Genomic DNA, 25,239 nt, shown 5'->3' with positions numbered 1-25,239 from the left:
CAGGTACTCGGGTACCCTGATGGGCCGTGACAGGTACTCGGGTACCCTGATGGGCCGTGACAGGTACTCGGGTACCCTGATGGGCCGTGACAGGTACTCGGGTACTCTGATGTGCCGTGACACGTAGGGGGAGTGACCATCTGTGATCGGCCGTGACTTCATCACGGCCGATCACGTGGTAAACAGCCATAACGAATGGCTGTTCACCCCCTTCGGTGGCGAGCGGTGTCTCCGTGACACGCCGCCACCGAAGAAACTTTTGAAGGCCCTGGAGTACCAGCACAATGGAATTTCCCATAAAATTACCCCATTTTGGAAAGCAAACACCCCAACGTATAATCTGTGAGGCATAATGAGTCTTTTGAACGGTTCATTTTTTTCCAGAAGTTTTTGGAATGTGTGGAAAAAAATTAAAACGCATTTTTTTTTACACAAAATTGTCAATTTATAAGATATTTCTAACACATAACATGTATATAGCAAAAATTACACCCCAAAATACATTCTGCTACTCCTCCCGAGTATGGCGATACCACATGTGTAGGACTTTTACACAGCCTGGCCACATAGAGAGGCCAAACATTGAAGTAGTACGTTCAGGCGTTCTAGGAGCATAAATGACACATCTTATTTCATTCCTACCCATCACACTTTTGAAGGTCCTGGACCACCAGGACAGTGAAATTACCCACAAAATGACCCCATTTTGGAAAGTAAACACCCCAACGTATATTCTATGAGACATGGGCTGCAAATAGGTACTCGGGTACTCTGATGGGCTGGAGATAGGTACTCGGGTACTCAGATGGACTGTGACAGGTACTCGGGTACTCAGATGGACTGGAACAGGTACTCGGGTACTCTGATGGCCTGGTGACAGGTACTCGGGTACTCTGATGGCCTGGTGACAGGTACTCGGGTACTCTGATGGCCTGGTGACAGGTACTCGGGTACTCTGATGGCCTGGTGACAGGTACTCGGGTACTCTGATGGCCTGGTGACAGGTACTCGGGTACTCTGATGGCCTGGTGACAGGTACTCGGGTACTCTGATGGCCTGGTGACAGGTACTCGGGTACTCTGATGGCCTGGTGACAAGTACTCAGGTACTCTGATGGCCTGGTGACAGGTACTCTGATGGTTTGGTGACTGGTATTTGGGTACTCTGAAGGGCGGTGACAGGTACTCAGATGAACTGTGACAGGTATTCGGGTACTCAGATGGGCTGTGACAGGTACTCGGTACTCTAATGGACTGTGACAGGTACTCGGTACTCTAATGGACTGTGACAGGTACTCGGTACTCTAATGGACTGTGACAGGTACTCGGTACTCTAATGGACTGTGACAGGTACTCGGGTACCCTGATGGGCCGTGACAGGTACTCGGGTACCCTGATGGGCCGTGACAGGTACTCGGGTACCCTGATGGGCCGTGACAGGTACTCGGGTACTCTGATGTGCCGTGACACGTAGGGGGAGTGACCATCTGTGATCGGCCGTGACTTCATCACGGCCGATCACGTGGTAAACAGCCATAACGAATGGCTGTTCACCCCCTTCGGTGGCGAGCGGTGTCTCCGTGACACGCCGCCACCGAAGAAACAGGGATGCGCGCGCACGATCGCGCGCATCCCTGTTTAAACGGGAGGCCGTCATATGACGGCCTCCCGCCACAATAGCTGCGCCGCCTGGCCGTCATTTGACGGCCGGCGGTCAGCAACTAGGTAATAGCAAAATATATGTATAGTTTACACTATATATATAAAAAATAAAAAAAATCATGCACTGCTAAAGTGTTCGGGTTTGACTTGAAGAAAAGGTGGCAACCCTATCCAAGTGTCTTCTCCTCACTGTGCGTGCCAATGTCCTCACACCTTCCTGCTGCCATTCCTGAGCAAGCTCTACACTGGTGGTGCCCCCAACCCACAGCTGAATCAACTGTATGAGACGGTCCGGGCGCTTGCTGGACTTTCTTGTGCGCCCTGAAACCTTCTTCACAAATGCAGTGGAAATGTTCATGAGATTAAGTTCATTTTCATGGCAAAGAGGGACTTTGCAATCAATTGCAATTCATTTGATCACTCTTCATAAAATTCTAAAGTACATGCAAATTGCCATCATAAAAACTGAGGCAGCAGACTTTGTGAAAATGAATATTTGTGTCATTCTCAAAACTTTTGGCCATGGCTGTAGACCCCATAGTGTGAAGGTTCCCTACTGAAAGTATAACTAAAGGAAAAACTTTTTTTGGATAGAGTGGAGAGGGATTAGAACCCCTGACAGTTTTTATTCCTGTCTGTGCACCCATTATGGAGTCCCATGAAAAGTAATAGAGAGGAAATTTTCCAATGGGGACACTCGTTTTGGTGACCTGAGGGGTCCACAAGGGATTCCCTTAATTTGCAGGGATTTTCTTTCACTTCTTGATTGGCTTTAGGACAGGAAGTGAAGAAAAATCTCTCTAGTGGGACACAGATGACAAAAAAAAAAAAAAAAAATTGACAGGGGTTATTATAACTCTATCCAAAATGGGAAAAAAAAATTTGCCTGTAGTTCTACTTTAACCACTTGCCGCCCGCCATATAGCAAAATTACATTGGCAAAGTGGTTGTGTCATATGACACACACAACGTCTTTCAGGATAACAAGCCGCTGCATGCCCCCAGGGGTGCACATTAAGGTGATTGTTGTTAAGGTGTGTCAATCGGACATCTCGCAACACCGATCTATCTGGGTTCAATCACAGCTGATCACAGTGTAAACAGGAACATTGATCGGCTTTTCCTCACTCGGCTCTGTCAGACACAAGTAGAGGAGAGCCGATCGGCTGTTCCTCTGACGGGGAGGGAGGGGTCTGTGCTGATTGATTATCAGAGCAGCCCCCACCGAGGATGCCCACACTGGACCACTAGAGATGCCACCAGGACCACCAGGAATGCCCACCACTAGTCACCACCAGGTATGCCACCCATGGCCACCAGGGATAACAATCAGTGCCCACAATGGATGCCAATTAGTGCCCACATTTGATGCATGCCAATCAGTGATGCCCATCAGTACCATCCATTAGTGTACATCAGTGCCACCTATCAGTGCCCATCCATGCTGCCTATCAGTGCCCATCTGTGCCACATATCAGCGCCCATCCGTGCCAATCCGTGCTGCCTTTCAGTGTCCATTCATGCCACCTTTCAGTGCCCATCAGTGACGCCTTTCAGTGCCCATCAGGAACACCTATGTGTACCCATCAGTGCTGCATATCAGTGCCATCCATTAGTGTACATCAGTGTCACCTATCAGTGCCCATCCATGCCGACTATCAGTGCCCATTCGTGCCGCATATTAGTACCCATCAGTGCCACCTCATTGATGCCCATCAGTGCCGCCTTATCAGTGCCCGTCAGTCCAGCCCTATCAGTGCCAATCAGTGAAGGAGAAAACTTAATTATTTACAAAGATTTGTAACAGAAACAATTTGTTTTATTTTCAGAAAATAAAAATCGCAGGGGTGATCGAACACCACCAGAAGAAATCTCTATTTGTGGGAACAAAATGAGAAAAATATATTTTGGTTACAGTGTAGCATGACCGCGCAATTGTCATTCAAAGTACGACAGCACTGAAAGCTGAAAATTGGTCTGGGCAGGAAGGTGTATAAGTGCCCCGGTATTGAAGTGGTTAAGATTGTGAAATATAATTCTTTTTTTTTCCGTTCACACCTGAGCGATGCGGCTGCGTCATATTTTTCACGCGCCTCTGGAGCGGTACCATTTATGTGAAACGTGCCTCCCTCCACTCCAAAAATGTACCAAAGAACCTCATGTATCAAATGTTGGCGCCTTTTGCAGCAATTTGCACATATTTCGCGTCACACGACAGACACAGCAGAAAAATCGCACCGTGGTTTGGGGGTGCATTCATAAAATAACGGCACTGCAAGAACGTCTTTACCGCGATCCTGGAATCACGGACAGAATTGTGCGATTCTCATACGCTCAAGTGCGAACGGGAGCCTCACTGCCAATGTCTCCGCACTCACCGGTGTCACCTTCTAGGTCCCCGCGGCTTTACACAGGAGGTCGAGGGGGGACACTCTACTTCTCATGGTGTCACCTCTCCTCCTTGGCTCACATTCAGCAGGCAGACGTAGCACATCTCCCAACATTTTGAAATGGGAATGAGGGACACCTACTAACAAATGTATGTAGGCAGAGGACACGCCCACCACCACACCCCCTTAAAGGAGAATTAACCAAAAAAAAGGTTAATTAAATCCACAAGTGCTTTTTTTTTACCACTACTATATATTGACTTTTAAAATGTACAAATGCAGAAATTTAGAAATCAGATGAAAGGTTTAGCGCTGGGAAACACCTTTTGATAGATAAAAAGTACATTTCATATACAACTATATAGATCAGATCAAAATGAGGGACCAATGAGGAGGAATGAGGGACAGAGGGACATTGCTCCAAATCAGGGACAGTCCCTCGAAATCAGAGACAGTTGGGAGCTATGGACGTAGCAGGAGAAGCAGCGTGTTAATGCCAAGTTATGATGAAGGACGTGAAATGTCCCCCCCCCCCCTCCCTGAAGCCCCTCCGGACTCGTCAGCTGTGTGTGAACTTTGACATTCAACACCTCTGAAGGACCCCGGACCTCTCCATTAATACCGGCCTCCCAAAATACCCCTCACATCATCCACTGCTGGGGCTGAGCCAGGAGATCCACATAAGGCGTCTCATGTAGTCCAAGGTCATAATCCGATCCTACGCTGCGATCTTCACCCAGAAACGCCTCCGAACTGAGACTCTTCTCTGATAATTCAATAAAATAATCCCTGGTGATCCCATAGCTCCCAACTGTCCCTGATTTCGAGGGACGGTCCCTGATTTGGAGGGACGATCCCTGATTTGGAGCAATGCCCCTCTGTCCCTCATTTCTCCTCATTTGCCCCTCATTTTGGTCTGGTATTGTATATTTTATATATCCATTGTATATAAAATGCACATTTTCTATACAATGTATATATATTTTATTTTATCTTTCAAAAAGTGTTTCCCAGCGCTAAACCTTTCATCCAATTTCTAAATTGCTGCATTTGTAAATTCCAAAAGCCAATATAAAGGAATAGTAGTGGTTAAAAAAAAAAAAAAAACTTGTGGGTTTAACAAATCCTTTTTTTTAGGTTAATTCTCCATTAACTAGATGCTGACCGCCGGCTGTCAAATGACGGCCAGGCGGTGCACCTATTGTGGCGGGAGGCCGTCATATATAAACAGGGAATGCGTGCGATCGTGCGCGTGCATCCCTGTTTCTTCGGTGGCGGCGTGTCACAGAGACACCGCTCACCACCGAAGGGGGTGAACAGCCATTGGTTATGGCTGTTTACCACGTGATCGGCCGTGATGAAGTCACGGCCGATCACAGATGGTCACACCCCGACTGTGCACGGCGCATGCTGAGCGTGCACGTCGGTGGCGGCGTGTTCCCCCGGGAACACTGCTTGTCACCGACGCTGGTAAACAGCCATTGGCCGGCTGTTTACCCACGTGATCGGCTGTGATACTTTCACAGCCGATCACTAAAATGTAAACAAACCGCGGTAACGAGATGTTACCGGGTTCTCCTCCTCACACACCGATCATGTGTGAGGAGGAGATTGCGGTAACATCTTGTTACCGCCTACAGTGTACACCAATCATACTGATTCCCCCCCCAATAAAGAGGACCTGTCACCACCCCTCATAGTACCTGTCAATCACAGTCCATCAGAGTACCTGTCACAGTCCATCAGAGTATTTAAGTACCTGTCACAGTCCATCAGGGTACCCGAGTACCTGTCACAGCCCATCAGAGTACCCGAGTACCTGTCACAGCCCATCAGAGTACCCGAGTAACTGTCCCAGCCCATCAGAGTACCCGAGTACCTGTCACGGCCCATCAGAGTACCCGAGTACATGTCACGGTCCATCAGAGTACCCGAGTACCTGTCACGGCCCATCAGAGTACCCGAGTACCTGTCACGGTCCATCAGAGTACCCGAGTGCATGTCACGGTCCATCAGAGTATCCGAGTACCTGTCACGGTCCATCAGAGTACCCGAGTACCTGTCATGGCCCATCAGAGTACCCGAGTACCTGTCACGGCCCATCAGAGTACCCGAGTACCTGTCACGGCCCATCAGAGTACCCGAGTACCTGTCACGGCCCATCAGAGTACCCGAGTACCTGTCACGGTCCATCAGAGTACCCGAGTACCTGTCACGGTTCATCTGAGTACCCGAGTAGCTGTCACAGCCCATCAAAGTACCCGAGTACCTGTCACGGTTCATCCGAGTACCTGAGTACTTGTCACAGCCCATCTGAGTACCCGAGTACCTGTCACAGCCCATCTGAGTACCCGAGTACCTGTCACAGTCCATCTGAGTACCCGAGTACCTGTCACAGTCCATCTGAGTACCCGAGTACCTGTCACAGTTCATCTGAGTACCCGAGTACCTGTCACAGTCTATATGAGTACCTGTCACCGCCCTTCAGAGTACCCAAATACCAGTCACCAAGCCATCAGAGTACCTGTCACCAGGCCACCAGAGTACCCGAGTACCTGTCACCAGTCCATCAGAGTACCCGAGTACCTGTCACCAGGCCATCAGAGTACCCCAGTACCTGTCACCAGGCCATCAGAGTACCCGAGTACCTGTCACCAGGCCATCAGAGTACCCGAGTACCTATTTGCAGCCCATGTCTCATAGAATATACGTTGGGGTGTTTGCTTTCCAAAATGGGGTCATTTTGTGGGTAATTTCACTTTCCTGGTGGTCCAGGACCTTCAAAAGTGTGATGGTAGGAATGAAGTGAGATGTGTCATTTATGCTCCTAGAACGCCTGAACGTACTACTTCAATGTTCGGCCTCTCTATGTGGCCAGGCTGTGTAAAAGTCCTACACATGTGGTATCGCCATACTCGGGAGAAGTAGCAGAATGTATTTTGGGGTATAATTTTTGCTATATATATGCTATGTGTTAGAAATATCTTATAAATTGACAATTTTGTGTAAAAAAAATGCGTTTTAATTTTTTTCCACATATTCCAAAAACTTCTGGAAAAAAATTAACCATTCAAAAGACTCATTATGCCTCACAGATTATACGTTGGGGTGTTTGCTTTGCAAAATGGGGTCATTTTATGGGAAATTCCATTGTCCTGGTACTCCAGGGCCTTCAAAAATGTAATAGGTGGATGAGAAATGAGATGCGTCATTGTTCGTAGAACGTCTGAAGGTACTACATAAATGTTGGTGCTCTGTATGTGGCCAGGCTGTGTAAAAGTCTCACACATGTGGTATCGCCATACTCGGGAAGAGTAGCAGAATGTATTTTGGGGTGTAATTTGTTGTATGCATATGCTGTGTGTGAGAAATAACCTGATAATATGACAATTTAGTAAAAAAAAATAATAATAAAAAAAAATCTTCATTTTGCAAAGAATTGTGGGAAAAAATGACAACTTAAAAAAACTCACCATGCTACTTACTTAATACCTTGGAATGTCTACTTTGTAAAAAGGGGTCATTTGGGGGGGATTTGTACTTTCCTGACTTGTTAGTGTCTCAAGAAATGATCGCTTCTCGGCATTTTGGCTAAGATCAAGTGTAGTATCGACTATAGCCTTTAGGGGTGTCTCTGCTTCACAGCTAGGACGTTGAGAACCACTTGTATCTATCCAAGCCATTAGGTCCTTGTGGGGTACCCTCTGCTTGGCCTTGTAGGATCATTGATTAAATTCAGCTTCACCTACTTGCTGCTATTGGGCTAGAGGCTTAGCCCCCACAAGGAACGAGATTGCGGTCTTCCCTCCTCCCCCCCTCCTCCGCATTACTACCTCCGGGCAGTAGATGCAAGAGCCTTTATAAAGGCTTCAGAGCGAAGACGTCGAGGAAACCAGAAGGAAGCCGCCTAAAGTGACTTCCATCTCCAAGACAATGGGGAAGAGCGAGAAAAAGACCGGGAAGACCGGAAAGAACAAGAAGAACCCCGCTCCAGCTACTTCCTCCGAGACACCCGAGAATGTCGCGGCCTCAACATCCACCTCTAACCCGGCCGGCGCCAGCCAGCCGAATCCAGCCAAGCCCTCCCCCCCTGCAGATGGGCTCCCTACCCTGGAGCCTTGGATGAAGCAGACGGTCGTGCTGCAGCTGAAGGAGGTGGACGGAAGGGTCCCCGACATGACCCCGGAGATCTTCGGAAAGAAGATGATCCTGGAGCAGGCCTTCACAAGAGGTATATTCTTTATAACTTTTGTGTCGTTCCAGGTCTGCAGAAGGTACTGGGATATGGTAAAGGTGAGTGGTCCTGAATCCCCCTTTCGTAAGTTTGCTGCGAACTGCCCCATAACACGGGACGAGAAGTGGGTGACGGTGGCCATGAGGAACCCCCATACCTCAGGTAAGGACATAGCCACTTACCTCCAGAGGTTCTGCACCGTGGTGAAGGACCCGGTCCGAATCCTCGATGCAAACGGCTTCTGGATAGGTAAGTTGTCAGTACTCTGCAAGTTCAGGAAGGACCCTTCGGGGGACATTCAGCACCTGCAGCCGTGCTTCTCCCTGGGCAACTCCGCAGGCATCCTTTTCTACCCCGGGATACCCTACACCTGTAACAGGTGTAGCCACACCGGACACATGGGGAAGGATTGCAAAGAACTGGCTTGCAGGTTCTGTAGGGTCACAGGCCACGAGACCAAGGATTGTCCGAGGTCCAAAGCCTGCAACCTCTGCGGAGCGGCTGAGCAAGTGTTTAAACACTGCCCCCAGCGGTCCCGGTCCTACGCTGGAGTCCTGATCCAGGGCAAGCCATCCGCCAGCACCGGGAAGAAGCAGCCGGAAAAAGAACCACGGAAGACGACTGGTACGCGCACCCCCACCCCCACCACCCCCACCCAGGCCCCAGCCCAGCCCCAGCCCCTGCCCCAACCCCTGTCTCCAGCACCCCCCCACCCCCATCTCTGTGCTGGAGGAGACCCCCCTACCCTTCCCCCACCCACCTCGGACCTGTCCTCCCTGGAGGACTTCCCCGCCCTCCCTTCCACCCCCACCAGTGGACCCTCAGGAAGCCGGAAACGGAAGCCTAGGAGTCCAACGGCAGAGGAACCCGCTTCCTCCACTAAAAGGCCCAATGGCGACCAGCGCGAAAGCGAGGGACCAGAGCCAATAGTGGAGGACCTCGAGTCAGCGGGAGAGGAGGATGAGGACGTGGGAGGGAGGTGGAGGTCATGGCCGTCCCTGAGCCTGACCTCCCCTCCGACCTCCACGTCAACATCACCTAGACGATGATGGATGCTGTCCTGGAGGAGCTCGGTCTGTCCAAGAAGAAAACAGGACAAGCAGAGGAGGCAACGGAAGACCCCCCTCCGGGGAGGTAAGTTCGGTCCCTTGCTGACTAGACCTCATACCCTTTTTCATTATGGCAGAGATCTCAATCTTTTCCATTAATGTGAGGAGTATCAAGGATACATCTAGACGGCAAGCGGCACTGACATTTCTTGCCACTCAGCAGAGTGATGTCTACATGCTCCAGGAGTGCGCACTTCCTCCTCTGAGGAGGTACACCCATCTGACCTCCCAGTGGACCCTCGGTCCCTCCTACTGGTCCGGGGGCGGCGATTATAAGTCTGCAGGTGTAGCCATTCTTGTCAGGGGTGGGCGCTTTGCAGTTGACTCCATCCATGAGCTAGTCTGTGGCCGTCTTCTGGTCATAGACGGCTCGTGGGTGGGAGAGCCAATTAGGCTCATCAATGTGTACGCCCCCCCAGATAAGAATGAGCGGCTGGAACTTTTCCAGACCCTGCGGACCCAACTCGTCACCACCAGGGCAGTAGTAATCGGCAGTGATTTTAACTGTCCGATAGAGGAGGATGGGCGCAGCTCCAGCATGTACGCAAAACTTGATGCTACATCCAGGCTGCTCAAGGAGATGATCTCGGAGGCTTCCCTGCAGGACGCCGTGGGATCCATAGGGAAAGGCCGTCCCCATGGATCAGTGCGTTCCAGGATCAACTTCGTGCTCACTTCAAAAGCAGTCAAGCATCGCGATTTCTCCATGAGCCCCTGCTTTTTCTCTGAAGACAGGGCTATTCACGTTCGGGGTGACCTGGGCGAGGGCTTTGCCCGCAGACCAGGCTCCTGGAAGCTGAATAGTACCCTGCTGGAAAATGAGGAACTGATGGGGGAACTCCGGGAGGCCTATGCCACCTGGACGGAGGAAAAGCGATTATTCGGAAGGGTAAGTGACTGGTGGGAGTTTGTGAAGGTCAAGCTGCGCAGCTTCTTTCAGGCAAGGGGACGACAGCAAGTGTGTGCCAGGAAGAAGGAACTCAGGAGACTGCAACGTCAGTTGCAGTCCCTGCAGGACCTTCACCACTGTGGCTGGGACGTTAGGCAGGACCTGGAGGACACCAAGAAGAGCCTGAAAGGGCACTTTGAGGAAGAATCCAGGCACATTGTCTTCCGTGCCAAGGTGGAGAATCTTGAGAAGGGTGAGAAGTGTAACTCTTTCTTTTTCAGGAAACTCCACTCAGGACACACACCCTTGTTTGAGCTGCGTGACGAGACCGGAACACTCCAGTAGGGAAAGGAGGCTGTGATGCAAGTGGTCAGCGACTACTACACCAACCTCTACTCCCCAAAAACAACAGACACACAGGCAGCCGACAGGTTCCTGTCAGGTATCTCTAACCAAATTGATCCTGCAGGTTCATCGGCCGTCAACGCCCCCTTGGTGTTGGAGGAGCTGCACTCTGCCGCTAAATCCTTTAGGCAAGGCAGGACCCCGGGCTGCGATGGTCTCCCAGTTGAACTTTATGTAACGATGTGGGATCTCGTGGGCCCGGACCTGCTCGAGCTGTACGAGGAGATGGTGGTGGAGGGCAGAATGCCTCCGACCCTGAGGGAGGGGATGATCACGATTTTGTATAAGCGCAAGGGGGAGAGATCGGACCTGAAAAACTGGTGTCCGATCTCTCTTCTGAACGTGGACTACAAAATCCTTGCCAAGGTTCTGGCCAACAGGCTAAAATCTGTCATCGGACAGATCATCCACCCGGATCAGACTTGTGGCATTCCTGGTCGCAGGATTGCGGACAGCCTTGCGCTTGTCCGGGGCACGGTCCAGTACATTCATGGCCGCCATGTGCATGTGGCCCTGGTCAGTCTTGACCAGTAGAAGGCCTTTGACCGTGTCTCCCATGAGTTTATGTGCAGCACTCTGCGCAGGTTTGGTCTTGGGGAGATGTTTTGTTCGTATGTAAATGTTATGTATAATGATATTTGTAGTGTGGTGTTGGTGAACGGTTGGAAAACTGACCCCTTTACAGTATTGTCTGGGGTCAGACAAGGCTGCCCTCTCACCTCTGCTTTTTGTCTGTTGTATAGAGCTCTTCGCCCGAAGCATCAGACGGAACCCAGAGATCAGAGGGATCACCGCACCAGGACCGGACAGACGGGAGGTCAAGTGCTCGCTCTACATGGATGATGTGACGGTGTTCTGTGCCGACCGGCGCTGCATCGACACACTCACCCAGACGTGTGAGGACTTCGGCCAAGCTTCAGGGGCAAAGGTCAACTGCGGGAAGTCGGAAGTCATGCTCTTCGGAAAGTGGTTCCTGCCTTCTTCTGCACCCATGCCCTTCAGCGTCAAAGCAGACTTCATCAAAATCCTTGGGGTCTGGTTTGGAGCAGCCCTGAAGTCCTGGGAAGAAAGACTGACAAAAATGCGACAGAATTTTGGACTTTGGAGCCTCCGAGAACTCACCATCGAAGGTAAAACACTGGTACTCCGCAGCGAGATTTTCCCTGTGTTGCAGTACCTCGCCCAGGCCTGGCCCCCCGGGTTAACACCTGCAAGGCCATCAATAGGGCAGTGTTTCACTTCATCTGGAGCTGGACAGAGTAAAGCGGGCGGTTATGTTCAAGGAACCCCTCAAGGGCGGTAAGGGCGTGCCCGACATCGCCACTCTACTGAGGGTCTTCTTTGCCTGTAACTGCATCCGCAGAACTTTGGTGGACAGAACTGTAGACTCTGGTGGTAACTCCATGTCCCGTTTTTTCCTCCTGCCTCTCTGGAGGTCCCTTGGATGGGACAAATGGGACAGCTCCATCCCCTACAACTGGGACACTCCTTGGTATTACTTGGACACTTTCAAGTTTATTAAGGAGCTGGGGCTACATGGAGTGAAGCCCGACTTGTGGAAGCCAAAAACTATCCACAAGTTGATCAGAGCATCGGACATTGTTGAGACTGTTCCAGGCCTCCCTTCAGCCACTTGTAAAGTGGTCTGGAGGAATGTTTCTTCAAAGAGACTTACCAACAGGCACAAAGATCTGGCATGGATGGCAATCCAAGGGGGGTTGCCACTCAGGACATTCATGCATGCCAGAAACCTGTGCAGATACAGACACTGCCCCTTTTGCATCATCCAGGAGAAAACTGCTCTGCATGTTTTCTGGGAGTGTCCCTTTGCACAGGACCTGTTGAGGGCTCTGGAACCTGACCTCAAAGACTTTGTTCCACAGACTGCTATCACACACTTTGGTGTGCTGAACGGACTCTTTTGTGGAACTCATTCACAGGAGGACATTGATAGTGCCTGGCGGGTGCTGTGTTGCTTTAAGGACGCTGTTTGGTGTGCCAGAAAGCGCCTCATCCCCCAGAGGGAGAGGATGTCCATCGAGGACTGCCGCAGACTGATTCACAGTCTGCTCGGGGACTATCACCTGATGGACAACAAGGAGGAAGAGGAGGTCTGAAGATTTCCCCTCCCACCACTATGTACCCTTTTTGGCAGTTCAATAAAGCTTCGGGCCTGTGAACTCTTTCCCCTCCCCACCCCACCTTCTCCACCCCCCCCCCCCCCCATCACACCTGTTGCTCATTGAAATGCAATTTTTACTTTGACTTTGACTAAGACTGTATGACTTGATGACATGTTTTTGAAAAATTAAATAAATAAATAAAAAAAAAAAATAAAAAAAAAAAAATGTCCCTCTGTCCCTCTTTCCTTCTCATTTGTCCCTTATTTTGGTCTGATTTATATAGTTGTATATAAAATGCACTTTTTATCTTTCAAAAAGCGTTTCCCAGTGCTAAACCTTTCATCTATATTCTAAATTGTTGCATTTGTAAATTGCAAAAGATAATATAAAGGAATAGTAATGGTAAAAATGCACTTTTGGGTTGAACCAATCTTTTATTATTTGTACAATTCTCCTTTAAGGAGGTGTGACAAGGGGCGTGTCCTATGCCTACATACTTTTACTGATAGGTGTCCCTCATTCCCATCTCTAAAAGTTGGGGGGTATGCCATAAGGCAGTGATGGAGAACCTTGGCACCCCAGATGTTTTGTAACTACATTTCCCATGATGCTCATGCACTCTGCAGTGCATCATGGGAAATGTAGTTCCAAATCATCTGGGGTGCCAAGGTTCTCCATCACTGCCATAGGGCCATGTATATAAAATGCACTTTTTATCTTTCAAAAAGTGTTTCCCAGAACTAAACCTTTCATCTGATTTCTAAATTGCTGCATTTGTACATTTTAAAAGTCAATATAAAGGAATAGTAATGGTAAAAAAAAAAAACACTTGTGGATTTGATTAAACTTTTTTTGGGTTAATTCTTCTTTAAAGCGGGAGTCCGCCGGGGGTCCGGATTTTTTATTTTTTTTTAAAAGCCAGCAGCTACAAATACTGCAGCTGCTGACTTTTAAAATAGTGACACTTACCTGTCCAGCGCGCCCGCGATGTCGGCACCCGAAGCCGATCTCTCGATCGTCTCTCGGGTGCTGCCGCCCCCTCTTGGGTATGGGAATCAGGAAGTGGAGCCTTTCGGCTTCATTTCCCGGTTCTCTACTGCGCATGCGTGAGTCGCGTTGCGCAATAAGGATGGACCCGCTGCCTCTGGGATCTGTGTGTTTCCCAGCAGGCAGCGGGGGACTTTCGGAAAGGGGCGTAATCTACGCCCCTTTCCACAGAGAGCTATGCCGGAAGTGGGTGCAGAATACCTGTACTGTACAGGTACCTGCACCCCCCTCCCCCCTGAAAGGTGCCAATTGTGGCGCCCGAGGGGGGGAGGGTTCCAATGAGCGGAAGGTCCACTTTAGGGTGGACCTCCGCTTTAAGGGGGTGTGTGCCCTACGCCTACATACATTTGCTAGTAGGTGTCCCTCATTCCCATCTCAAAATGTTGGGAGGTATGGCACCGGGTCTCTGTGCTTCTCTATGCAATGCAGACAGATTATGGGAGGTGGGGGAGGAGCTGGCGGGGGGAGGGGGAGCTGTACATGGCTTCTTGAAAAACGTCACAGCACTCCCAGTACTCCTCCCAAGAGCCCCTCACCCCGATGTAAGCAGTGGGAGAAAAATATGCAAATATAAAAATGTATTGATAGGTGGATGTCAGTCTGGTGGAGTAAAGGGGAAGCATAGCTCCCAACTGTCCCGGATTTGGAGGGACTGTCCCTGATTTGGAGCAATGTCCCTCTGTCCAGTGGCGTAGCTAGAACCTTCAGCGCCCCAGTGCAAAAAATCATGGATGGCTCCCCTGACCTCCGGCCAGGGCCCTTCCCACTGGACCTGGATAGGAGGGGGAACAAATCCCCTCCATTTTCCTCCTGCAGCCACTGAATGCCTATCAGAGGGAGAAGAGTAGAAACAGAATTTTAGTGGCTGCAGGAGAAATATAGAGGGGATTTGTTCCTCTAAATGCCCCCCTCCCATCTAGGTGGTCGGGGGCAACATGTGTGCTATTGCGATTGTAACCCCTGTAGTTATGCCCCTGGGATGAGTGGCAGCGGTGTTAGTGGGGGATGGGATCAGTGGCGGTTGGGGAGGGATAGGGTCAGTGGCATCGCTGGTGGGGGATGGGATGAGTGGCAGCGGTGAGGGAGAGATGGGATGAGTGGCAGCGGTGGGGGGATGGGATCAGTGGCAGCAGTGGTGGTTGGGTAGGGATGGGATCAGTGGCAGCGGTGGTGGGGGGGGGAATGGGATGAGTGGCAGCAGTGAGGGGATGGGATCAGCGGCAAGGGTTGTGGTTGGTGTGGGTTGAATCGGTGGTAGGGGGGATTGAATGGGACGAGTGGCAGAAGTGGTGGGGGAATGGGATCAGTGGCAAGGGTGATGGCTGGAGGATGGTGGGATGGGATGAGTGGTAGTGGAGGGGGGGGGGGGGGGGTTGGATGAGTGGCCGCAGTGGTGGGAGGATGGGATCTGTAGCGAGGGTGGTGGTTGTGGGGGTGGGATGGAATGAGTGGTGGGGTGGGGAATGGTATCAGCGGCAAGGATGGGATCAGTGGCAGTAGTGGTCATGGTGGTGTGGATCAGTGGCAACAGTGGGGGTGGGGAGAATCAGTGGCAGTAGTGGTGGTGTGGAAGGGTATCAGTGGCAGTAGTGGCGGTGGTGTGGGGGATCAGTGGCAGTAGTGGTGATGGTATCAGGGTATCAGTGGCAGTAGTGGTGGTGGTGGGGATCAGTGGCAGTAGTGGTGTGGAGGGGTTAATCAGTGGCAGTAGTGGTGGTGGTATGAGGGTATCAGTGGCAGTAGTGGTGCTGTGGGGAGCAGTGGCAGTACTGGTGTGGGGGGGGGGGATCAGTGGCAGTGTTGATATTGAGGGATGGGTGCCACTCACTTGCAGATCACTTGGTTCCCCCTCCTTGCTGGGTCTTGCTTGGGCGAGCAGAGAGGATGGGCGGGGCCTGTGAGTGCAGGTGGATCCGAAGAAGATGGGCAGAGCGGGTGAGGACTGTGCCCTTGAGGGCAGGCAGAGAGTATGGGCGAAGCTGGCGGGACTGTGCCCCTAAGTGTGCGATGAGAGGATGGGCGGAGCCTGTGCAGTGTGCCCGTGAATGCGCTCGGGGAGGATGGGTGGATCGGCCGGAGAGGATGGGCGGAGCGGACTTCCCTACAGTGACGGAATGTGAGGGCCCAGTCGCAAATGCGACTGGTGCGACCCTGGTAATTCCGCCTCTGCCTCTGTCCCTCGTTCCCCCTCATTTTGATCGATCTATCTATCTATCTATCTATCTATCTATCTATCTATCTATCTATATATCTATATATATATATATATATATATATATATATATATATAACATTTTGGGGGCTCTAAGTAATTTTCTAGCAATAAGAACTAATTTTAACTTGTAAACAACAAATCTCAAAAAGAGGCTCAGAGGTGAAGTGGTAAAAGGCAAAAATAACCCCCCCCCCCCCCCAAAAAAAAAACATGGGAAAAGACAAACAAAACAACCCCCCCCCCCAAAAAAAACAAACTCCCCAACCAAAAACAAGCAAACAAACAACCCCCCCCCCCAAAAAAAAACTAGAAAAACAAGCAAACAAACAACCCCCCAAAACAAAACAAAAAACCCAACCAAAAAAAAAGAAGAACAAGCCCCCCTGAAAAAAACAAAACAAAAAAGAACCCAAGGAAAAAGACAAGCAAAAAAAAAAAATAACTAACAAATAACCCCCCCCAAAACAAAACAACCCCCCAAAAAAATAGCGACCCCCCCAAAAAACAAAAAAAACTAGAAAAACAAGCAAACAAACAACCCCCCAAAACGGAAAACCCAACCAAAAAAAAAAGAACAACCCCCCCTGAAAAAAACAAAACAAAAACGAACTCAAGGAAAAAGACAACCAAACAACACCCACCCCCCCCCCCAAAAAAAACCCAACCAAAAAATAAAAATAAAACAACCCCTCAAAAAATAACAACCAAACAACCCCCCCCAGAAAAACAAGCAAACAACCCCCCCAAAACAAAACAACCCCCCCCAAAAAAGACCCCCCCCAAAAAAACAAAAAGGAACTCAAGGAAAAAAAACAACAAAAAAAAACTAACAAATAACCTCCCCCACCCCCCAAAAAAACCAATAAACCCCCAAAAACAAGCAAAAAACAAAAACCCCAACCAAAAATAGAAAAACAAGCAAACAACACCTACCCCCCCCCCAAAAAAAATCCCAACCAATAAAAAAAAGAACAACCCCCTCCCAAAAAATACCAACCAAACAAAAAATCTCCCAGAAAAATAAAACAAAACCCCAAAAAAGAACACCCCCCCAAAAAACAAAAAACAAAACAAAAAAGAACTCAAGGAAAAACATAACCAAAAACAAAACAAATACCCCCCCCCCAAAAAAAAACAAGGGAAAAGACAAACAAAACAACCCCCCCCCAAAAAAAATAAACCCCCCAAAAAATAAAAAAAAACAAAACAAAACCCCCAACCAAAAACAGAAAAACAAGCAGACAACACCCCCGCCCCCAAAAAACAGAACAGCCCCCCCAAAAAAAATACCAACCAAAAAAAACCCCCCAAAAAAACAGGAGACATTGACAGGGATTTTGCTTTAGCTTTAATTCAGAGCCTTTTTTTTCTGGTCGATGAATCACCCGCTTCTGTATCAGGTCATAATTTATCCGCGCCTGTCATTGAATGCACACAATTGTGCGCAGGGCTCCTCTCTCAGCGCGTTTGTTTTGTACCTTATTCATTGCTTGTGAACACTAAAGATTCTCGGGGCGCATTTCGTTTTTCCCAGTCCTCGCTTTAACCCCTTCTGTACAAAAAGACGCTTTTGCTGGAGTTCCCCTTTAAATATTTAAAAGCCTCAGAGGCTTCCATCCATCCGCTCGCTTTTGGTGACCTCGCCCTACCCCCCCCCCCCCGTCCTCCCCAACCAGCTTGCTGCGTATTGGAACGGTCCCCCCGGGACTTCTCCAAAGTCCGGGTGTTTAACCATTTAAAAGCCCCGGGGGGCTCCCTTGCGTTCGCTCGCTTTTGGCGACTTTTCCCTAATTCTACCCGGCCAGCTTGCTGCGTATTGGAACGGTTCTCCCCCCCCCCCCCGGGACTTCTCCAAAAGTCCAGACCTTTAACTATTTAAAAGCCCCGAAGTCCCCTTTGCGTCGCTCCGGTTGGAATACGTGAAATAGGAAAGCGTTAACTTCTGATAACGGGAAGCCAAAAAAAAAAAAAATTAAATAATAAAAAAAAATATCCAGAATCTTCTCTCCTCCTGCGCTGGTCGCTCTCCTCGCCCTCCCTCTGCCTGGACGGTTACGTGACTGGCGGGCGTTGTAGGGGGGGGGGGGGAGCGGTGGGTGGAGAGACACTCGGGGACATCCAGAAGCTTCTGAATCCCGTCACAGCTGTGCTGGGAAGAGCCGACTGCCATCAGTATTTAGAGGGAGAGCCCAAGGCTGGGAGGGGATCAGTCCGCGCACGGTGAGCGAGCCTGCACAGGTGAGCGATCGTTCTGTGTGTGCGTCCGTCCTGCGTCACAGCGCTTTATAAACGCATGTCTGTTTTATTGTCGTGTAAACATTATCCGTCGCCACCACTCCCTGCGTTTGGAAGCGCTTTAGTTATTCCAGAGTCGCCAAAACCGGCAACCTTAGGGGGCGATTTACATGTATGCGTTGCAGGAACGCACGCGCTGACGCAAACAAACCGCCATTTCACGTTGCATGTGTCGATGAGTCAGGTCGGTGTTAATTTTGGAGTTAGCACCCCAATACAAGCGCGTTGCATGGCGAGGCACCAAAGTGCGTTGCGGCAAAACGTTTGCGGCGCGTCCGCTTTGTTGCGTTGGAAGCCTAAACGATTTAATGGGCTGCCTAATTGCAACGTGCGTTTCATTTGGAATATCCCCCAAATGAACGAAGGCAACGCACATCCATTGCATGGCGAGGAACCAAAGTGCGTTGTGGCAAAAAGTTTGCAGCGCTCCCAATTTTTGCGACGTTGGAAGCCTATTTATTTTAATGGCTTGCCTAAATGCAACACATGTTAGACGCACTGCAGTGCCAATCATTTTAAATATCCCCCAAATGAATGAAGACAACGCACAGGCACCAAAGCGCGATGCAGGAAATTTTATGACGTGCGTTGCTGCATGTGCGATAAAATACGTGTTGCGTGTAAACAGCCAACCTTTCGATTTAATGGGCTGCCTCGTGCAACATGCTTTTCATTTTAATTATCTCCCAAATGAACGAAGACAACGCACAGGCATTGCATGGCGAGGCGCCAAAGTGCGTTGCGGCAAAACGTTTGCAGCACGCCCGCTTTGTTGCGCTGGAAGCCTAAACAATTTAATGGGCTGCCTAATGCAATGTGCGTTTCATTTCGAATGTCCCTCAAAAAATCGAAGGCAACCCACATCCATTGCATGGCGAGGCGCCAAAGTGCGTTGCGGCAAAAATTTTGCGGGCCCATCCAATTTTTGCGACGTTGGAAGCCTATTTATTATAATGGGTTGCCTAAATGCAACGCATGTTAGACGCACTGCAGTGCCAATCATTTTAAATATCCCCCAAATGAAGGAAGACAACGCACATCCATTGCATGGCGAGGGACCAAAGTGCGATGCAGGAAATTTTTGCGGCACGTCCGATTTTTGTTACGCTTTGTCACGTTGGAAGCCTATTCGATTTAATGGGCTGCCTCATGCAATGTGCGTTTCATTTTGAATACCCCCCAAATAATCGAAGGCAACGCACATCCATTGCATGGCGAGACACCAAAGTGCGTTGCGGCAAAACATTTGCGGAGCGTCCAAGTTTTGCGACGTTGGAAGCCTATTTATTTTAATGGGTTGCCTAAATGCCATGCATGTTAGATGCACTACAGTGCCAATAATTCTAAATATCCCCCTAATGAACAAAGGCAATGCACATCCATTGCATGGCGAGGCACCAAAGTGCGTTTGCGGCAAAAAGTCTGCGGTGCGTCCAATTTTTGTGACGTTGGAAGCCTATTTATTATAATGGGTTGCCTAAATGCAACGCATGTTAGATGCACTGCAGTGCCAATCATTTTAAATATCCCCCAAATGAATGAAGGCAACACACGGGCATTGCCTGGCAAGGCACCGAAATGCGTTGCGGCAAAAAGTTTTCGCGACGCATTGCTGCATTGGAAGCCTATTGCAACACGTGCATTTCACTTCACGTACAGCAAGGAACGTTACATGCGTTATTATGAATAGCACCCCTATGTACTAATTCCACATGCGTGTTTAAACGCGCTATAATGCACGGCAACGCGCCAAAGTGCATTGCGGCAAAAAACTTTGTGACGCGTCCAATTTTTCAGAACATTGTGATGCATCAGAAGCCCATTCGTTTTAATTGGCTGTTTAAACGCAACCTGATTTTTATCGCACGTGCAACGCATGCCACATGGATTGCAGTGCCATTCATTTCTAATAATGCCGCAAGGCGCAAAGCCAACGCACGGCAATGTATGGCGATGGACCAAAGAGCATTGCGGCAAAAAGACATTTCAGATTTTTGGGAAGCCTAATAATTATAATTGGGATCAGTGACATTTATACAGCTATAAAAAAGCACTGATTGGTGTATAAATGTCACTGGCAGGAAAGGGGTTAACCACTAGGGGGCGATCAAGGGGTTAATCCAGAAAACGCACCCAAAAAAAATGCGTAAAAAAAAAATTATTTTTTTGCAAAATGCATATGGTGATTTTAAGCGCACCGGTGTGAACGGGCCCTAGGGGAGATTGTACAATCAGATTGTATAGTGTGTGGTTACCAATGTCTAAGCACAGCCCTGCGGTGGGTAGGTGGAAACAGAAAGTATCTCCACCAGAAAGAGTTCTGCCTGCTGTGTGAGTGTCGCCTTTTCTCCTCCCGGAGTTCAGCTTTAAATATGACTCGGTTGGACGGCTACGTTTTGGGCGGAGCTCCGATCTCTGTGGAAAGTCTGATCTTGTTATTTATCAGTACAAATTGTTCCCCACGTGTTGTACGGAGGAGGGATCGGATTACGACATCAATCAGCCAATCAATGCCTCCGCTCCTTCCAAATAACCATCCTATAAACCTGTATAGATTTCTATTGATGTGACTGTCATTTGTCCAGGTAGCCAATCAGGTGACAGCTTTATTTTTCTGATCTTTAGCCCCCATTCCCACCGGTGCGACTTTTCGTGCAATCTGAGTTGAAATTCGCGATGACCGCCGGGCGGCTTTGAAATCAGGTTGCAGTTTGAAAAGTCCCAGTCACATGTCACACTCAGCGATTTGGAATCGCCGCGAATCTGCCCAGGATTCCAAATCGCATGACAAGCGCTGCAATATGCGCAGCGTGCTTTTCAGTGGTGCTGATTGTAAACGGCGCCCCAAACGATGTGCGGATTTGGCACGGTTGTCGCATAGAAGAATCGCAGCGACACGCCTTTAAGAAATGCACGAGGCTCGGTTCACCTATATGCAGTGCGGGGAGCCAATCCTTCTCTGGATCCTCATTTCCCCTCCTCATCAATACATTTATTTATACCCCGTGACATCATCACTGGGTCTCTGTGCTTCTCTATGAAATTCTTCTCCATACTATTCTTCTCTATGCAATTTTTCTTTAGCAATTCTTCTCTATGCCATGCTTCTCTATGCTATTCTTCTCTATTCCATTCTTCTCTATGCACGTCTCTATGCCATTCTTCTCTATACTATTCTTCTCTATGTCATTCTTCTCTATGCCATTCTTCTCTATGCACTTCTCTATGCCATTCTTCTCTATACTATTCTTCTCTATGCAATTTTTCTTTAGCAATTCTTCTCTATGCCTCACTTCTCTATGCCATTCTTCTCTATGCACTTCTTCTCTATGCCATGCTTCTCTATGCACTTCTTCTCTATGCTATTCTTCTCTATGCCATTCTTCTCTATGCACTTCTCTATGCCATGTTTCTCTATGCCATTTTTCTCTATGCTATTCTTCTCTATGCAATTCTTCTCTATGCCATTCTTCTCTATGCCCTTCTTCTCTATGCCCTTCTTCTCTATGCAATTCTTCTCTATGCCATTCTTCTCTATGCCATTCTTCTCTATTCAATTCTTCTCTATGCCCTTCTTCTCTATGCCATTCTTCTCTATGCCATGCTTCTCTATGCCATTCTTCTCTATGCTATTCTTCTCTATGCTATTCTTCTCTATGCAATTCTTCTCTATTCAATTCTTCTCTATGCCATGCTTCTCTATGCCATGCTTCTCTATGCCATTCTTCTCTATGCTATTCTTTTCTATGCAATTCTTCTCTATTCAATTCTTCTCTATGCCATTCTTCTCTATGCAATTCTTCTCTATGCCCTTCTTCTCTATGCCGTTCTTCTCTATGCCATTCTTCTCTATGCCATGCTTCTCTATGCAGTTCTTCTCTATGCAGTTCTTCTCTATGCCATTCTTCTCTATGCCATTCTTCTCTATGCCCTTCTTCTCTATGCAGTTCTTCTCTATGCCCTTCTTCTCTATGCCCTTCTTCTCTATGCCCTTCTTCTCTATGCCCTTCTTCTCTATGCAGTTCTTCTCTATGCCGTTCTTCTCTATGCCGTTCTTCTCTATGCCGTTCTTCTCTATGCCGTTCTTCTCTATGCCCTTCTTCTCTATGCCCTTCTTCTCTATGCCCTTCTTCTCTATGCCCTTCTTCTCTATGCAGTTCTTCTCTATGCCATTCTTCTCTATGCCCTTCTTCTCTATGCCATTCTTCAATATGCACTTCTTCTCTATGCAATTTTTCTTTAGCAATTCTTCTCTATGCCATTCTTTTCTATGCAATTCTCTATGCAATGATGCCCCTCATTAACTGTGGGCATAGGATATGATATATGGAGGTTTTCTATGTATGTGTTTTTTTTTTTTTGGTTGAACTAGATGGACTAGTTTACAAGGGTCTCAAAGTGGCAGCTCTCCAGCTGTTGCGAAACTACAAGTCCCATGAGGCATTGCAAGGCTGATAGTTACAAGCCTGACTCCCACAGGCAGAGGCATGATGGGACTTGTAGTTTTGCAACAGCTGGAAGGCCGCCACTTTGAGACCCCATACTATCTTTTTTTTTCAGCCTGACTGTATGTCACTATGTTACTGTGTAACTATATGTATGTAACTATGTAACATGCCAGTAACATTTTTAAATAAACTTTTCCAATATCATTACACGCCTTATTTTAGACCCAGTGACATCATCACCGGGTCTCTGTGCTTCTCAATGCAATACAGCCCGATGTATGTATTAAGAAATATCGACATACTAATATAGTTATTATCACTTAAAATGTTTCCCTTTTTATTCCATTCCTTATTTTAGTCCCTGTGATGTCATCACCGGGTCTCTGTGCTTCTCTATGCGATGCAGGCAGATCATGGCTGGTGGGAGGGGCCAGCTGGGGGCTGTACAGAGCCTCAGTCCTCCTCACACTGATGTAAGCAGTGGGCTGGATCCTGGGAGGAGTTATGCAAATATCACAATGCCCTGATGGGTGGGATTGGGCGGTCCTCACAGGCTGTATTTGCACACCTGGACGTTATTCGGTGGATTTAAACAAAGTTGAATTCCTTGTAGGTAACGCCCACATGTGATGCCGAACCGCCATGATTGAAAGAACTGAAGTCCAATGAAGGAAAGGGGCGGGCCGGGGACAGTCAGGCTGGGGAGGAAAGCGCTAGATGATGCTGGATGTTCTACAGCTGGGAAATTGGACTTGTGATGCACACTATGAGAAGCTCACAGTGTGCAGTGAAGTCAGAGGAAGCCATTTCAGTAGAGGAGAGGAGCCGGTACATCTGTGCAAAACTGAAGGGAAGGCAGGAGGTCGGATTTAACCCCATAAATCCTCTCAATCCAATATTGGAATAGTAGTGAGGGGAGTTATTTATATCCCACGGCTCTCTACTCTACCTAACATATGAATTTTATGTGCAAATTAAAAAAAAAACTTCAATCTTAAACATAAATGGGTTAAAGAGAAGTATTTTCTTTATTCTTGGGTGGAGTAGGAAAGGGTTAAAACCTCTGCCAGGCTTTTTTTTTTTTTGCTCTCTGTGTCCCACTGGGGAGATTTCCCATCACTTCCTATCACTGAGATAGAAGAGGAAATAAAAGTTCCCCAGTGCAGGTGTCCCCATAGGAAGATTCCTCCTCATTTCCTGCACTCTCCCGGCAGTGACAACGGACATCTGCTCTCAGCGGGGGGGCACAGAGCCCCAATATAAACGCTCACCGGAGGCCCTAACCCTTCATTACTCCATCCACAAAAAAAAAAAAACACATTTATTTATTTAATGACTACAATCCCGGACACTTTCCCCCTCCTGCCCAGGCCGATTTTCAGCATTCAGCGCTGTTTCACTTTAAATAACAATTGCGCGGTCACGCTACCCTGTATATACATGAAATCTGTGTCTTATTTTCCCCACAAATGGAGATTTCTTTCGGTGGTATTTGATCACCTCTGTGTGGTTTTTATTTTTTACTAAACTAATAAAAAAAAGTGAAAATTTTGAAAAAAAATAGATAACGTTTTTCTTTGATTTTGTTATAAAATTTTGTAAATAAGTAATTTTTCTCCTTGACAATGAGGCACTAATATGCAGCACTGATGGGCACTGATAGTTGGCACTGAAAGGCCGCACTGATGTGTACTTATAGGTGGCTCTGATGGGAACTGATAGGCAGCACTGATGAGTACTGATGGGTGGAACTGATGGGCACTGAAGGGCCGCACTGATGGGCAATGATGGGTGGCACTGATGGCACTGATAGATGGCACTGGAAGGCCCCACTGATGGGTACGTATAGGTGGCACTGAAAGGCCACACTGATGGATACTTATAGGTGGCACTGATAGGCAGCACTGATTGGGCACTGATGGGTACTGATGGGTGGCACTGAAAGGCCACAGTGATGGGCACTGATGGGTGGCACTGATATATGGCACTGAAGGCCACACGGATGGGTACTTATAGGTGGCACTGATGGGCACTGATAGGTGACACTAAAAGGCCACACTGATGGGTGGCACTGATAGATGACACTGGAGGCCACACTGATGGGTACATATAGGTGGCACTGATGGGTAGCACTGATTATGCACTGATAGGCGGCACTGACGGGCACTAGAAGGCTGCACTGATGGGCGCTGATGGGTGGCACTGATAGATGTCACTGGAAGGCCACACCGATGGGTACTTATAGGTGGCACTGATGGACACTGATAGGCAGCACTGATTGGGCACTGATAGGTGGCACTGATGGGTACTGATGGGCAGCACTGATGGGCACTGAAAGACCATACTGATGGGCACTGAAAGGCAATACTGATGGGTGGGACTGATGGGTAGCACTGATTAGGCACTGATAGGCAGCACTGATG

At 48.6% G+C, this 25,239-nt stretch overlaps 1 protein-coding gene across 1 annotated transcript in view; it reads left to right on the top strand.

Annotated features, from left to right (window-relative positions):
• The first annotated feature begins 18,156 nt into the window (after positions 1 to 18,156).
• Positions 18,157 to 25,239, top strand: part of LOC143933727 (heat shock cognate 71 kDa protein-like) — a 48,172-nt gene continuing 41,089 nt past the window's right edge. Inside the window, exon 1 of the mRNA XM_077456725.1 lies at positions 18,157 to 18,311. The gene's annotated coding sequence lies outside the window, so the exon portion shown is untranslated. The remainder of the gene's footprint in view (positions 18,312 to 25,239) is intronic.

The sequence above is a fragment of the Lithobates pipiens genome, unplaced genomic scaffold, assembly GCF_037356315.1.
Source record: "Lithobates pipiens isolate NorthernLeopardFrog02 unplaced genomic scaffold, aLitPip1_a1.2 Scaffold_27, whole genome shotgun sequence".
NCBI lineage: Eukaryota > Metazoa > Chordata > Amphibia > Anura > Ranidae > Lithobates > Lithobates pipiens.
The sequence above is the reverse complement of the archived record's forward strand: the minus strand, read 5'-3'. Positions and strand labels throughout refer to the sequence as shown.